Consider the following 15,552-nt stretch of genomic DNA (forward strand, 5'->3'; position numbering starts at 1 on the left):
AATGATACGTGCTAAATGATCCCTATAAAATCAAGTACATAGAGCACATTCTGTATGGTCTGAATTTATAAATAAAATAAAAAAAGTTGAAAAACCCGTTTAGTACCTAACCTATGAGCAGCTACCAATCACTCATATATTGATAAATTGGTAGTTGTTCACACGGTGCTAAATGATACGTGCTAAATGTGTTTTTCTGCCTTTTTGGTGTTTTTTGGCAGTTTTTAACCTATAAATGTGTTGGGCAAGGTCGATTTACGAGAAATTCACATCTGGATCATGTCTTTCTTTGAAAAAAATGATATATGGAGCCTTGAAAATTTATAAAGATGTTGGACCGTTGATATTTTGAACCTTATACAAACTCACCCATGTATTGGAATTGAACGCTTCAAGAGTTGATCCCTATAAAATCAAGTACATATATCACATCTGTACAGCCAGAATTTATAAATAAATTAAAAAAAAAAAAGTTGAAAACCCCATTTAGCACCTAACGTGTGAGCTGTTATCAATCACTCATATATAGAGAAATTGGTAGCTACTCACACGTTAAATGTTAAATGATACGTGCTAAATGAGTTTTTCTGCTTTTTTAGTAATTTCTTTACAGTTCTGACCCTATGAATGTGTTGGGCAGGGTCGATTTATGAGAAATCCATGCCTGGTTCATGTGTTTTGGATGAAAAAAATGGATATTTTGAGCCTCAAAAATTTACAAAGATTTTGGATCGTTAATTTTTTTTTAACCTTATAAAAACTCACCCATGTGTCAGAATCGAACACAGCACGAGTTGATCCCTATAAAATCAAGTAGATAGATAACATATTTATTGTCAAAATTTATAAATAAAATAAAAAAAAGATTAAAAAGCCCATTTAGCATGCTCATTTAGCAACTAACTTGTGAGCAACTATCAATCACTCTTATATAGAGAAATTGGTGGCTGCTCACAGGTTAGGTGCTAAATGATTCGTGCTAAATGGGTTTTTTTGCCTTTTTTGTGTTCTTTTTACAGTTTTGATGCCATAAATGTGTTGTTGGGCATGGTTGATTTACGAGGAATCCACACCTTGATCATAAGTTTTCGATGAAAAAAATGATATTTGGAGCCTAAAAAATTTACGAAGATTTTGGACTATTGATTTTTGTGAGCAGCTACCAATCACTGTATATATATATATAGAGAGAGAGGGAAAATTTTGCAAATTAATGAAATGACAATGTTACTCTTGACATGCTTTTTCACTATCTTGAGGAATTAATAGTTCATGGCAAACCATAATGAATCTTTGTCCATAATGGCACGTGTATCTCGGCCATAATGTCAAAAAGTCCACCAAGCTGCCCTTGTTTGTCATCTTTTCTGTTTTTCTGTGTGTGTTGGTGGTGGTGCTGCTATTGCTTCTTTTCACCAATCTGTACTATGATTCCCAATGATAGCATAATTTGATGAAATGGTTCTGTCCTTGTTCAATTAGTTCTGATCTAAGAATGGTTCTGTTGTTCAATTACACTCAGTTCTGGATTGGATGCCCAATCATCTTCGGCCTCTTTTAGCAACCCTTTATCTTGACGGGCAACTCTAGGGACAATGTAGTCGATTGTTTAGATCACCCTGTTGACAAGTTCTGCTTGGACGCGATCCTTTCTGGTTTGCCATGCCGTGATGAGCACGAAAGTGGATATACTTCCATGTGAGCTGGTAAATGAAGTGAGTAGCTCGTGGCTCAGTTCGGTGCGGCTCATCACAAACACTTCCATGATCGGTTTGTATAGGTAGAGAGATGAGTCACGAGCAGCTCGCTTTGCTTAAATGAGTCGAGCCTCAGCACATGGTGTTCAGCTCAACTCGTCTTGCAAGAGTTCATATGGATCAAATATATATTTTATATCTATCATATATTACATAAAAATAAGAATGCACAAAATATATATAAAAAGAGAAGAATGAATGAAAAATATATACATAAAATATGAATTATTAAGTGTAATATATAACATAAATAAATATTTTAAGTGTGTATATTCCTTGTATAAATAACATGTAATGTTTTTACACCAGCCAGCTTGAGTTTGGCTTGGCTAAACACGAACATGAGCCGAGCCACAAGCTCAATACACTGGTAAACGACCCAACCCCCAACATGCTCGGTTTGTTTGGCTCGTTTACCAGCCTACTTCCATGGATGAGGTCTGGTACTTGTTTCAGGCACACACGAAGATAATGCCTGGTGGTGCTTAAGCGTCTAATTCTTTCTAACTGTTGGTTGCGGAGGCCGCTACTTAGGGCTCCAACCCGATTTTGAGGAATTAATAGTCCATGGCAAACCATAATGACATGTGTATCGCAGCCATAATGTCAAAAAGTCCAACAAGCTCCCCTTGTTTGTTAAATTTTTTGTTTTCCTGTGTGTGTTGGTGTTGCTGCTGTTATTGCTTCTTTTCACCAATCTGTACTATTTTCCCGATGATAGCATAATTTGATAAAATGGTTTTGTTCTTGTTCAAATTTCAATTAGTTCTAATCGATGAATGGTTCTGTTGTGGTTCAATTACAATCAGTTCTGGATTGAATGCCCAATCATTTTGGACCTCTTTTAGCTTCATGTCAACCCTTTAATTGTTGGATGCAAACATTTGCAGAACACATATGAGTTAGGATAAGTACATAATAACATGTATATATTTGAATTTCTAATAATGAAACATAAATGATTACGCTATTTAGAAAAGTGAAAGAAAGTATTTTATTCTGTGGTGGCAGGTACAATACTATAATCGTGTTTTGATAATGTAATGACATGAATTATTTGTTAAAAACAAACTCCTTGACTGCCTAAAGATTTTTAAAGTTGAATTTTATGCATACATGATAGAGATGTTTGTGGGTAGCATCACTACAAACACTCACGAGACCTTACTCGTAGACTGGGGCAACCCAGGGGTTGAAAGGGCTTGTTTCATATGCTAAATGCAATCATGAATCCTACGAAAGTGAGTTAGGTTTTTATTGTGTCTAGTTTTGTATTTTTGTTTTTGCTTTAGTTTGCTCAAGGACTAGCAAGCGATAAGCATGAGGGTATTTGATCATGCATAATATTTGCATTTTATTAATCATTATTTATGTATGATCTATGTTAAAATCGCTCTAAAAACTCATTTTTATTGTTAGTTTTAAGAAGCCACATTGAATTGAATTTTATCAGAAAATCAGGTTTTTTAAAGCTTTCCCTGCAGTTTTAGTGTTTTTATTAGATTTAGTTTTTCTTAATTATAGTTCAATTAGTTTAGGCTTGTATTAGCTAAATTTTAATTAGTTTAGTAAGTTTTGATTTTTAGAAAAACATGTTTTTCATAAGAGATCTTGTTTTGAAAATTAGCAAAAATCTTTAGACTCTTTTTGAAAAAAATGTTTTAACCTAATTAAATCTTTATAAATACATCTTTTCCAGCCATGGAGGCTGTTTTTCCAGCAGCCCTCACACCCCCTCCATCTTGCCTGTCTCTTCTCTCTCTCCCTTGCTCTCTCTCCCTCTATTGTTGATTTCTCCTCCTCTCTCCTTCTTTCCTTCATCTTTTTCCCTCTCTGTTTCTTCAAGCTTTGAACTCTTTCGTCATTGGCAACTTCCTATTCGTTGGGGCAGCGTGGATGCAGCTGGATTGACCACCTTCTCTTCTCAACCAGTCCGTCGGAGGCGAACCACGATTTGCCTTTTCTCCTTCTCTTTACATTTTTTTTCTGCATTTAAATTAGTTTTGTTTATTTTATTTTTTTTATAGAACACATGAGTCATAATTCATCGTTGCATGTAGTTTAGGTTGATTTGTGTTTTTGTTGCATTTAGTTTAATTAGATTCATATCCTGCCTTTTTTTTATAGCATATAGCATTTGGTTTTGCACGATCCATTTGATTTTTCAGTTTAAGTTTAGTTTTTCATACCTTGCTGTATCACTTTGTACGTGAAGAACGAACAGACCTGTCATTGTTGACAGATTTGATCGTTCTTAAGATCTGGTGAAAATTTGATCCGAACTAAGAGTTGAATCACGTCGTGCCACATAGATCAAGTATAAATAGGATTTAGTGTGTTCAACGCTGAATCGGTATGGATTCCTTGAAATCAGCGTAATTGAGGCCAAGTTTTGATTAAGCAAGTATGTTGTAGCGTCTAATTTCATTAATTGTTGCATGACTTGTTTATCTTATGATTTTTTATTAGGTTAGTTAAATCTTTTTAGTTTGTCATATAGTTAACGTATTCTCTTTTTTGTCTTATATGAGCTAATGTAAAGTCAAACTGAAAGTATTAAAGTAGTATTCCTTTAGATTAGCATGCTTTTATTCCATAGCTTTAACGTATGTCACTTTATTTGTTTAGGATTAGTTAGATTAACTTAGGTGGTTTATATTATTTAGTTTTCTTTTGTCATGTTCTTTCATTAGTATGCTTGAATTTGCTACACGTTAATTGCTTTCACGTTTTGGTTATTAGTTGTCATGTTATTTTATTTCATGTTCTTTCATTAGTTGTCAAGTTCTTTGGTCACAACATTTTCTTTCACGTTCTTCGATAGATTAAAGTTGTTTAGGATTCCATCAAGTAATTAATGGGTGAGTTTAGTTGCTAGTTAGTTTCACAATTTGTTATAGGGTTCTTATAGTTAGTTATACTGTTTTGTCTTCTAGTATAGTTAGTCCGTTTAGTTTTCTTCGTTTTCTGTTGTGGTTCACTTTTGATTTTTGCAAAGAAGCATTGGAAAGTGCAGCATAGCCCTCAAAAGTGCCTTCGGGGAGCCCTCAGAGGGCAAAAGAAAACATGTATTACATGTTTCATTGAGAGAACAAAAAGAGGAAAGGACAAAGGGAAGCAAATCAATAGAGGGACTATAAGCCTCAAGCACTGAAGACACTTTTCCTTTTCTTTTTAGATTAGGCTTTTATTTTTAATTTAATTCAATTCATTTGGGTTTGTAATAAGGCATTTTATTATTTGTTTTAAGCCCTCTGCATAAGGCACCATTCCCTTAGTTAGTTAATTATTTAATTAATTATTTTATTTTGGCAATAAAGAGTAGTTTAGCTTGTATGTTTGAATACAAGTATTTTCCGTTCCCTCAGATCGACTCGGACTCCACCACTTGTGCGAGCCGGTTTTTATATTTTTGGTGTCTGGCTTTCACTAGATTTTATACAAAATATTGTTTTAAAAAGAGTTTTCATAAAACTCACACCAATGGTGTTGTGCTTGCAGCCTCCCATTCACATCAAACAACTTGTTCGGTTGTCGTTGGTGCAGTTACTTCTTCCATTGCTTCTAATTTATATGGCCTGAGATGAAAATTTGTTTAAATCAATAATTGTTGCTGCAATGACTTTTAAACAAAAATCAATGTCTTATAGTGAGAGATGGCACCTCGAATATTCTTAGCCACTCGTGATTTCAAAAGTAACATGCTAAGTTTATTTGATACCTCTCACTTCTCTTAAACATCTTTCTAAGCGCTCCCACTTCTCATAGACAACCTTTACCGCAGTTGTTATATTTTTTTGTATGAGTAAAGGATTAATCGTTCTATACGAGATTTATATCAAAAAGATAAATGTAAAACCCTTTATTATTTAACTTTTCTAAGGCAAGTATAATAAAATCATTATCATTTCACTTTGGTGAAAACAATAATACTTCAAGTTGTTTCGCCTCATCAATTCTCAAGGAATTGACTTCAATCAGTGTAACTAGTAGATCATGTAATCAAAGATAATTCTGTATTGTACATTTAGGTACAAACATGCTTCATGGGTTAGTATACACATCTACTATTACACCCTGTGTGAATTTGAAATACAATGACCTACATTTGGGTAGAATCATTATTTCATAAAGTCACACACAATCATAATATTGAACTTAACACAGTTCAAAGAATCTTTAATCAGCACAACTCAAATCACTTTGGTGATTATATGAGTCAGTTAGTCGAGATCTTTAAACACAAACATATTTATATTATGAATCATACTCATGCACACATGATAATGCATGTATATTCATGACAAAATATGTATTATATTATGAAAGGCATAAATTCATACTTTAATTTATATACATAAATAAATTTTGATGAAAATACATCATATATGTTATGAATTTAATCATAATTCATGCCTAAATGTCATGCATAACTTAAATAACAGAAAATGCATGCATGAGACATGCAAAACTCATGCTTTCATGATAATAAATACCTATAAAGCATAAGAAAATGACAAAAATATGCTCTTACAAGTAATACTCGCAGTCCCTATGCTGGAACCAGTCAAAAAGTACTTTAAATCGGTCTAAAATGACCCGATCCAACTCGATACTTGATCCAAATAGGAACCTGGACAGATTCGAATCTTCGAGCCGATCCTGATCCAAAAGGATCTCGGTTGAATCTAGATTATCGAATTGATCCAAATCCAAACCCAATCTAAAATGACTTGGGTTGAATCCAGATCCTCAACCCAATCCAAACCCAAACCCAACCCAAAATGATTCGGGTCGGATTCAGATCCTCAAACCGATCAAGACCCAAACCCAATCCAAAAAAGATCTAGGTAGGATTTTGTCCAGATCAGGTCAGACCCAAACCTAGAACACCAAATGGGTTAAGGTTTGGATTGGTCCTTGGGATCGGGTCCAGACCCGATCTGCCTGAATTGGGTCAGATTGGGCGATGGCGTTCGATTTTAAACTGAAGGCCTTCGGTTTATGTAGAAACCGAATGCCACATGCGTTCGTTTTCTCAAACCACACCGCCCTGGACCATCAACGTTCTTCTCTGTCATTTTCACTATGGCAGCTACCGGTATGTATTTTTTTTTTTACATTCCGGTTTACACCAACATTGGGTTCTGGGACCACACTTCGTATTCGCTGCACGCGTGACTGCATCGGCATTCTTGCAAGACTCAATGAAATTTGTATCGACGAACCTCTCCCTCATCAGTCTCCCGTTCAATTTTGCAATTGCAACCATACATATGTGTGTATGTCTACTATACAAGCCAAGCCCTAACACTACATGGCTGGAAACTAGCAGAGCCTGAACAACCACAGTTCGATTAGTTCAGCTGGTTTTCCAGCCCTACAATCAGTTGTACAGTTGGAATTAATGCACAGGTGGGGCTATATATTACAGAGCAAAACCTAGCTTGACCGTGCAAAAAAAATCCTTTATCAGTCTAAGTGGGGACCTGTTTTTTTGTTTTCATTTTTTTGACTGTTTCAACTTTTTAGTTCCCATCAACGAAAGAATATTCAAAGCAGATTGTTTGGTTGTTGCAGTTTTAGCTTTGGTTGTTCCTACCAAATTTCAAAGTATGTTTGTACAATAAATCAGACCTACAAGTTTCGTATGTCCACAGAAAGAGAAAAAGTCGGAGAGGGAATTGCACAGACAATATAGCTCACGGACTTGGTCTTAAGTGGGTCCATCCCATCCATCTCACTTTCTAGCAGGGTCACAATCCACCCTAGAATCTTGTTCTTGCTCAGTTAGTTTTGGTTAAATCTGACCCATAAATGGATTCATGGTGGATTTGATAGGAATCAACTCTTGGATTATATTTTTTAATGAAAAACATGATTTTTTAAATTGATATTTATTTAGTTGTTGGCTCTTGAATCGAAAAATCTTGCTTAGAAGTCTGATTCTGGTTATTTAAATGTTGATTTTTACTAAACGGATCTATGTAGATTGCATGCATCTAAAGTGTCAGATTTGATCAAAATGTCACAATATCTAACAATAGACTTTTAAGCAAAATCATAGGACACAACATGTCACATGTAGACAGGATTTTATCTCGTCGTTGGAGGAGGACGATCAAGACTTGGGACATACCGTCTTCATAATCTTTCAGAATCAAAAGGACTGGATTTTGGATACTAAAAGGTGCATATGAGTGGCAAGGATCTTCGAGGAGATCCACATACACACAAATTAAGTCGTGGAACCCATGCCTAGATCCATGGATCGGACATCCCCATTAGCGATGTAATTGGGTCGGATATACTCGACCCGTTTTGTATCGATTATACCAGCTGACATAACCTGATTTTAGTGGACCCATGGGTTCAAGTCAGTTCCAAAATATACACCTGTAACGAAAATGGGTCGGTTCTAGAGTATTTCAAATGAAGACTCGAACTTGTTTGGACTTAACCCACTTTTTATACACGACCCGAATTGTTCTCCATATTGTAAAACTGAACCGGCCCATTATGTACCCAAATACATTTATTCTTGAATCAATCCAAACCCAAACCCACTTTGTAGCTGAACCCGAACCAATTATGTACATGAACCTGTTTTATAATTGGTAGTACCAGGAAATAAGAATATTAATTGGCAAATATTATTTAATATAATCAATTAAATAATTAAAGATGTTGATAAACTAAAATGAATCCCAATTCTATCTTTAAAAATGTGATTCACTACCATCCAACAATTTTCATTTTGGCGTGAATATTGTTGGGTTGAAGTAAATCGCAACTCTAAAGAATTCATTGAATTCCATACATTTTGAATATGATATATCATTGATGCCTTTTTATTTCAACTTGAAATTATATATCATTGAATTCCATACATTCAACGGTGGGCACACACCTTGAGTATCGAACTCACACTATCCAACTTGAATATACTTTAAACCCAGGGGCGTAACTAGGATTCATGTGAGGGGGGTGCAAACAGGGGTGTAGCAAAAAAAAATGGTGTGATAGTCTGGGGTTCGGGAGCAGCGCCCCCAAAAAAAAAAATTTTGAGATAAAATAAAAAATGGCCACAATTATTAATAAAAAACTATTTCATATGGACAAATCAAACTATTTGTTGCAGTCTTTCTCAACCTCAATGGAAAGTTCTTAAACATTATCTAATGGCAATATATAACACTGGTGCGATAATTTGAAGTTCATAACAATGCATAAATTTTATTTATGATAAAATAAATCAAAATACAAAAGTACCAACTAAAATAGACCTCGACAGTTACCCGCAGCATAAAATTCATCTATAAGAGAATCTATAACTAAAGTTAGTATATTCCCGTTCGATGTACAATGTCATACAATCAGCAAGAAAATCGTCATCCATTTTGTTATGAATTTTCGTCTTCACATGCTTTATCACTGAAAATGCTCGTTCTGTAGTGGTCGTAGAAACTGGTAATGTCAATACAAGACGAAATAATCTAGTTAGCATGACATAACTTTCTGACCTTCCACTTGCAACCAACTTTTGATACAAATCAGGTAAAGTAGGTACTTGAAATCGAGGATCAAACTGATAATGTTGTAACTCTGCTTTGAAGTAAAATATATCTTGTGGTGTAAAATCTTAATGATAAAACGTTTTTGCAAGCTTGCAAATATCAGCTATATTAAAGGATTCAAATGAGTTTCTAGGATCAAATGTCGCACTGAGAGAAAGAAGTTCGACTGATGTGTCATTAAATCTAGTATTTAACTCCACCTACAAGAAATCTATAGCTTTATTAAAAACATCAAAATGATAGTGATGTTCAACTGAGGGATACTCACGACCACGGGATCGACCAACCATATATGAACCACTGAAGTCAGGTAGACAAATATCATTTATTGAACAAAATGATGTTACCTCTTAAAGGAATTCTTTCCAACCATCTTCTCTCAAAGCTTGAAGCATAGTCTTTATAGTATAGACAAATCTCATAGCAGTCAAGATATCTTAATTTTTTTTCTGAAGGGTCTGGCATAGAATATTAGTAACTGCAAATATTTGATTCATCAAATGCAAGACAAACACAAATTCGAAACTTGTAATGCAAGTGTATGCACCATCAACTTCAACCTGAGATCTAGCACTTGAAGAATTTTCAATCAGGCACTCAAATACTTTACATGTTGTAACATACATATCCATCAAGCTCTTTACAGATTCAAAATGAGAACTCCAACGAGTAGCTCCAGCTCTATGCAAGTTCCTAATCTGATTAGCCCCACTTCATGTCGACCGTTCCCCAGTTTCTAACAAATACTTAATTTCTTTTCTATATGCAGCTTTCAACTCACCAACACGCTTAGGCGAAGAAGTAATAATGTTAACAACATTATCCAAATGAGAAAAGAATTGTCAAATGTCACAAACATCCTTAGCTGCAGAAACCAATGTTAATTGCAAACGATGCACAAAATAATGAACATAATATGAATAAGGACAATCCTTCAAAAATAAAGCTTGGAGCCCATTCCAAGCACCCCACATATTACTAGCACCATCATACCCTTGTCCTTGCATATTCTGAATTTGAAGGTTGTGACTACTATGAATATCAGAAATTTGATTTTTTAGATTCAATGAGGTTGTATCACTAACACTTTTAATTGCAAAAAATCATTCTCTTAAAATTTCCTCTTTATTGACAAATTAACCTCAATAGAATGCACATTTGTTCTCGTTTAGATGCATCTCATGCTTCATCAACAAGGATACAATATGGTGCATCTCTAACTTCATTATGAATCATACCTTGTACTCAGTTTGCCATAATGTGCAAAATCTCTCTGTGGATATCTGAAGAAGTGTATGTGACATTTCTTGGAGCATTAGCGAAAACAACTTTACCAACATCTGCATTCATTTTTTCAGAATAATCAACCAATTCAATAAAATTTCCACGATTCAATGAAGATAAAAATTCATCACAACCCCTAAATGTGCAACCTTGGAGCGTTAACCACTGAAGAGCTAACATTGAGGTTCTTACTCTCAAACGAGCTTTCTGATGTAACTCTTGGGATACAACATTCATCACTTTGTCAATGTGATGACCCGGTCTCATCAAAATCTTTGTATTTCTTACACATACATTATGATATGAAGACGGTGAAGAACCGACATGAGTAAGAAAAGCATATTTTTTTCTTAACTAACCCTCTTTCAATTATTAAACCCAACTGTTGCCAATGCTGAGAGATTCGAAGAAGGGCTATTATCAAGAAAAAGAAAGCAATAGAAACAATATGCTTTATCTTCTGTCGGAGAATACTCTAGCCAACAAAACTTATCATAACAATGTTCTTGAGATCAATGCACTTGTTTACGATATTGTCTACTTGGGTATTGTGCAAGTTTTGGTTGAAAAGGTCCCGCCCTCAGATAAGCCCGTCTAATTAGATCTATTTTATTAACAAGGTGATCACATATACGCTTTCTTTTACCCGAATCTCTTTCAATATAAAAATCAAATTCTAAAGTTGGATTCGGAGATGGAATATGCTCAGGTGATGAAGGAATGGTTGGACTAGGACTTGGAGTTTCCTCGACTTGTCCATCTGAAGAGTTGTCTAACTGCAAAAAAAATGATAACAAGTTTTTTCTTTTCTTAGTGCTCAAAAATTGTCTCCTTTTCATTTCAAATTCTACAAATAAATAGGATACTACATGAGCATAACTTTGACTATTTCAACTTACAGAAGTATTACTTTAACTGTTTAACATAACAATTGTACATAAGTACACCGAATCAGATATAATTATTGATTGGTGATAAATAATAAAAAAATAATTGATTAACATTATGTTAAGGTAGTGAACAAAACTAGAGAAAAGCAAGTATAAATTTTTCACTGAATCAGATACAACTACTGATTGATGATAAAATTATTAATCAAACATGTAAACTATCAATAATCTACATAATTAATCATTACAATTCTACACAAGTACATTGAATCAGATACAGTTACTGATTGGTGATAAAATTATTAATCAAACACATAAACTATCAATAATCTACACAATTAATAATTATAATTCTACACAAGTACACCGAATCAGATAAAGTTATTGATTGGTGATAAAATTATTAATCAAATGTGTAAACTATCAATAATCTACATAATTAATCATTACAATTCTACACAAGTACACTGAATCAGATACAGTTACTGATTGGTGATAAATGACAGAAAATTATCAATATAACACTATAAGTCTATACCAATTAACAAATTAACACTATAACAATTAACACTTAACAACTATAAAAAACTAATAATCGTGCATAGGGTATGGATCAGAACGAATAACAACAATAAATTTATAAATTGCAACTAGATAAGAGCTAAGCATATACTCACAAGTCACTAGGAGAGTAACTAGATAAGAGTTAGCATCGCTGAAACGATATTCACTAATTCACAACCTTCAAATATATCTTCTTGTCTTTCAAATAAATTCACTGATTTGCAACGTTCTCCTACTGTCCAAAGATAATTAATTTGGATATCAGATAATTAAAACACAAGTTAGAAGTCAGGACTTTTCGATAATTCTATATAATTTGAGTAGATAAAGTAGATAATTGATTTTATAATTCAGAAGTCAGGACTTATTCTAAAATTCAGAAGTCACTGATTCACAACCTTTTTCTAGCTTTGTTCCAACTAAAATGAATAGATGAAGTAGAATTATTGCAGCAAAAAGCATAAATTACCATCAACAGTCAACATTCATCTTCCACTTTAATTTAATTTGTGAGTCAAACAATTAACTTGAGATAAAAGACTGAGAGACATCTGCATATATGTATATAATATATACATATATACATATATACATAGAAATATATGCATAGGAGCTCATTCAGGAACAAAAAATAGGATATATTCCCAAAATGGGTAAATTGTTTTTTTATTTTAAATAAAATTTGATAAAAAATAAATGCAGTGAATTATTTCAAGTCAGGATCAACCCTACTTCGGAGTTGATTTGATTAAATCCACTCTAATCCACCTATAATTTGATTAAATCAAACTAGCACATATTTGATTAGTCAAATTACCCAAAAGATCGGTGTCTCATCATCGTGCTCGGTCGGTGTCTCGTCATATCGCTCACTCAAAAGCACGGGACCAACGTCGGAGGCTTGGAGGAAAAGCGTGGGCGGGCGGCGTTGGAGGAGAAGCTGGGTCGGTGCCGGAGAAGAAGTTGGGCGACTGGGTGACGTTGGATCGATCGTCGGGAGTCGAGCTTGGGGGATTTAGGGAAGACGAGGGAAAGGACTAAGGTCACTCAAAATCAAGATCAAAGAAGAAGAAGGGCTGAAGGGTAATAAGTTAAACTGGTCGGATCCAGCATGGGCGGGTGCCCGCCCTTGCCAGGTACTAGATCCGACCCGGAAATCATGACTGGCTTTTTAAAAAAAAAATATTGGATGGGGAGGCAGGAGCCCAGTTCTGCCCCCCCCCCCCCCCCCGCAGCTCCGCCTTTGCTTAAGCCAATCCACCTAGCCAAGCTTGGATGAGCTTAATCTTAAAACCTAAAATAGGTGAACATAAATAAAATAAGTTCACATTCTTTTACTTGCCTGAATGCATCCTCCAGCACAAGCAACCCTATACCAATGGACTTACCTCAGCTTGACCATACAAAATAATTGCCATAGCAGCTCAAAGTGGGTCATTTTCTTTTCGTTTTTTGACTCTTTCAACTTTCTAGTTCTTATCGACCCAAAATGTGATGTTCACAGCTATGTACATCACTGACTTGGTCTCAAGACGTGAACAAGTCGTGGAGTATTCCTATCCATAAATGCAAAGGCTTGCAATATCCTCCCATCGCAAAGGCATCCTTTCTAACTTTCCCTTCACCTCCATATCAAAGTTCTCATTGTCATACGGTGAGCTACTTCTAGTCTACCCCGAGTCACCCAGTGGTTAGAGTGGTGCTTGGTAAGACGGTGGAATCCTGACTTACCTAGATTCGATTCTCCTTGGGGTCATACCAGTGGCTTGACTAGTGGTGTTCTTTTGCGGGTTAGGGCGGGGTAGGGAACTCACTCAGGGTTTACCATCAAGGAAGAGAGGCCAGTTGACCAACCTCTGCTAGGTTCTTGGTTATCAAGAAACGGAAGAGAGAGAGAGAGAGTTGCAGTTCACCACCTTAACTAATCATGGCAACTTCGCTTCCACATGAATGCCATGGCCATCCACTACAACTCATCATGATAACGTAAATCAATAGGGACGGAACATGGTGTTGTGCTTGCAGCCTCCCATTCACATCAAACAACTTGCAGTTACTTCCTCCATTGCTTCTAATTCATATGGCTTGAGATGAAATTTTGTTTAAATCAATAATTTTTGCTTCAATGACTTTCAAAAAAAAAATTATGAGAGATGATACCTCGAATATTCTTAGTCACTCGTGATTTCAAAAGTAATATGCTAAGATTATTTGATACCTTCTACTTCTCATAGACATCTTTCTAAGCGCTCCCACTTCTCATAGATAACCTTTAGAGCAGTTGTTATATTCTCTCTATGAGTGGATGAATAATCACTCTATACGAGATTTATATCGAAAAGTTAAATGTAAAACTCTTTATTATATAACTTTTTTAAGGTAAGCATAATAGAATCATTATCATTTCACTTTGGTGAAAACGATAATACTTTAAGTTGTTTCGCCTCATCAATTATCAAGGAATCGACTTTAATATGTGCAATTAGTAGATCATGTAACCAGAGACAATTCGGTATTGTACATTTAGGTACAAACATGCTTCATACACATTTACTATTATACCTTATGTAAATTTAGAATACAATGACCTACATTTCACTACAAGAAAAAAGTGTATTAGCGACGGACGTTATCCATCGTGAATCCATCATAAATTCTGTCGCTAACATATTTAGATTATCAACCTGATCCAGACCCAATCTAAAATGATTTGGATCGGATTTGGATCCATGACTTGATCTAGACCCAGACCCAAACCCAATCCAAAATTACTCGAGTCGGATTCGAATCCTCAACCCGATCGAGACCCAAACCCAATCCAAAAAGGATCCGGGTAGGATCTGGTCAGGATCGGGTCAGACCCAGACCTGGAACACCAAATGGGTCCAGGTTCGGATTTGTTCTCGGGATCGGGTCCAAACTCTATCCACTCGATCTTTAATGAATCTGGGTCCTAGATCGGGTTTGACCCGATCTACCCAAAACCAGGGATCCGAGTCTGGATCGGGTCCTCCTCGGGACACAGATATGATACTTGATCTACCCGGACTAGGTCATATTCGGCGACGGCATTTAATTTTAAACTAAATGCCTTCAGTTTACGTAGAAACTGAATGCCAAAGGCGTTCGGTTTCTCAAACCACACCGCCCTGGACCATCAACGTTCCTTTTGGTCATTTCCACCATGGCGGCTACCAGTATGTGTTTTTTTTTTTACATTCTGGTTTACACCAACATTGGGTAATAGGACCACACTTGGCATTCGCTGTGAATGTGGCTGCATCAGCATCCTTGCGACACTCGATGAACCTCTCCCTCGTCAGACTCCCGTTCAATTTTGCAATTGCAACCATACATATGCGCGTATGTCTGCTATACAAGCCGAGCCCAAACACTACATGGCTGGAAACTAGCCGAGCCCGAACAGCCCCAGTTCGGTTCGTTCAGCTGGTTTACCAGCCCTACAAGCAGCTGTACAGT

The sequence above is a fragment of the Nuphar pumila genome, chromosome 7 (genome assembly GCF_984573655.1).
Source record: "Nuphar pumila chromosome 7, dmNupPumi1.hap1.1, whole genome shotgun sequence".
In the NCBI taxonomy this organism is placed as follows: Eukaryota; Viridiplantae; Streptophyta; class Magnoliopsida; order Nymphaeales; family Nymphaeaceae; genus Nuphar; species Nuphar pumila.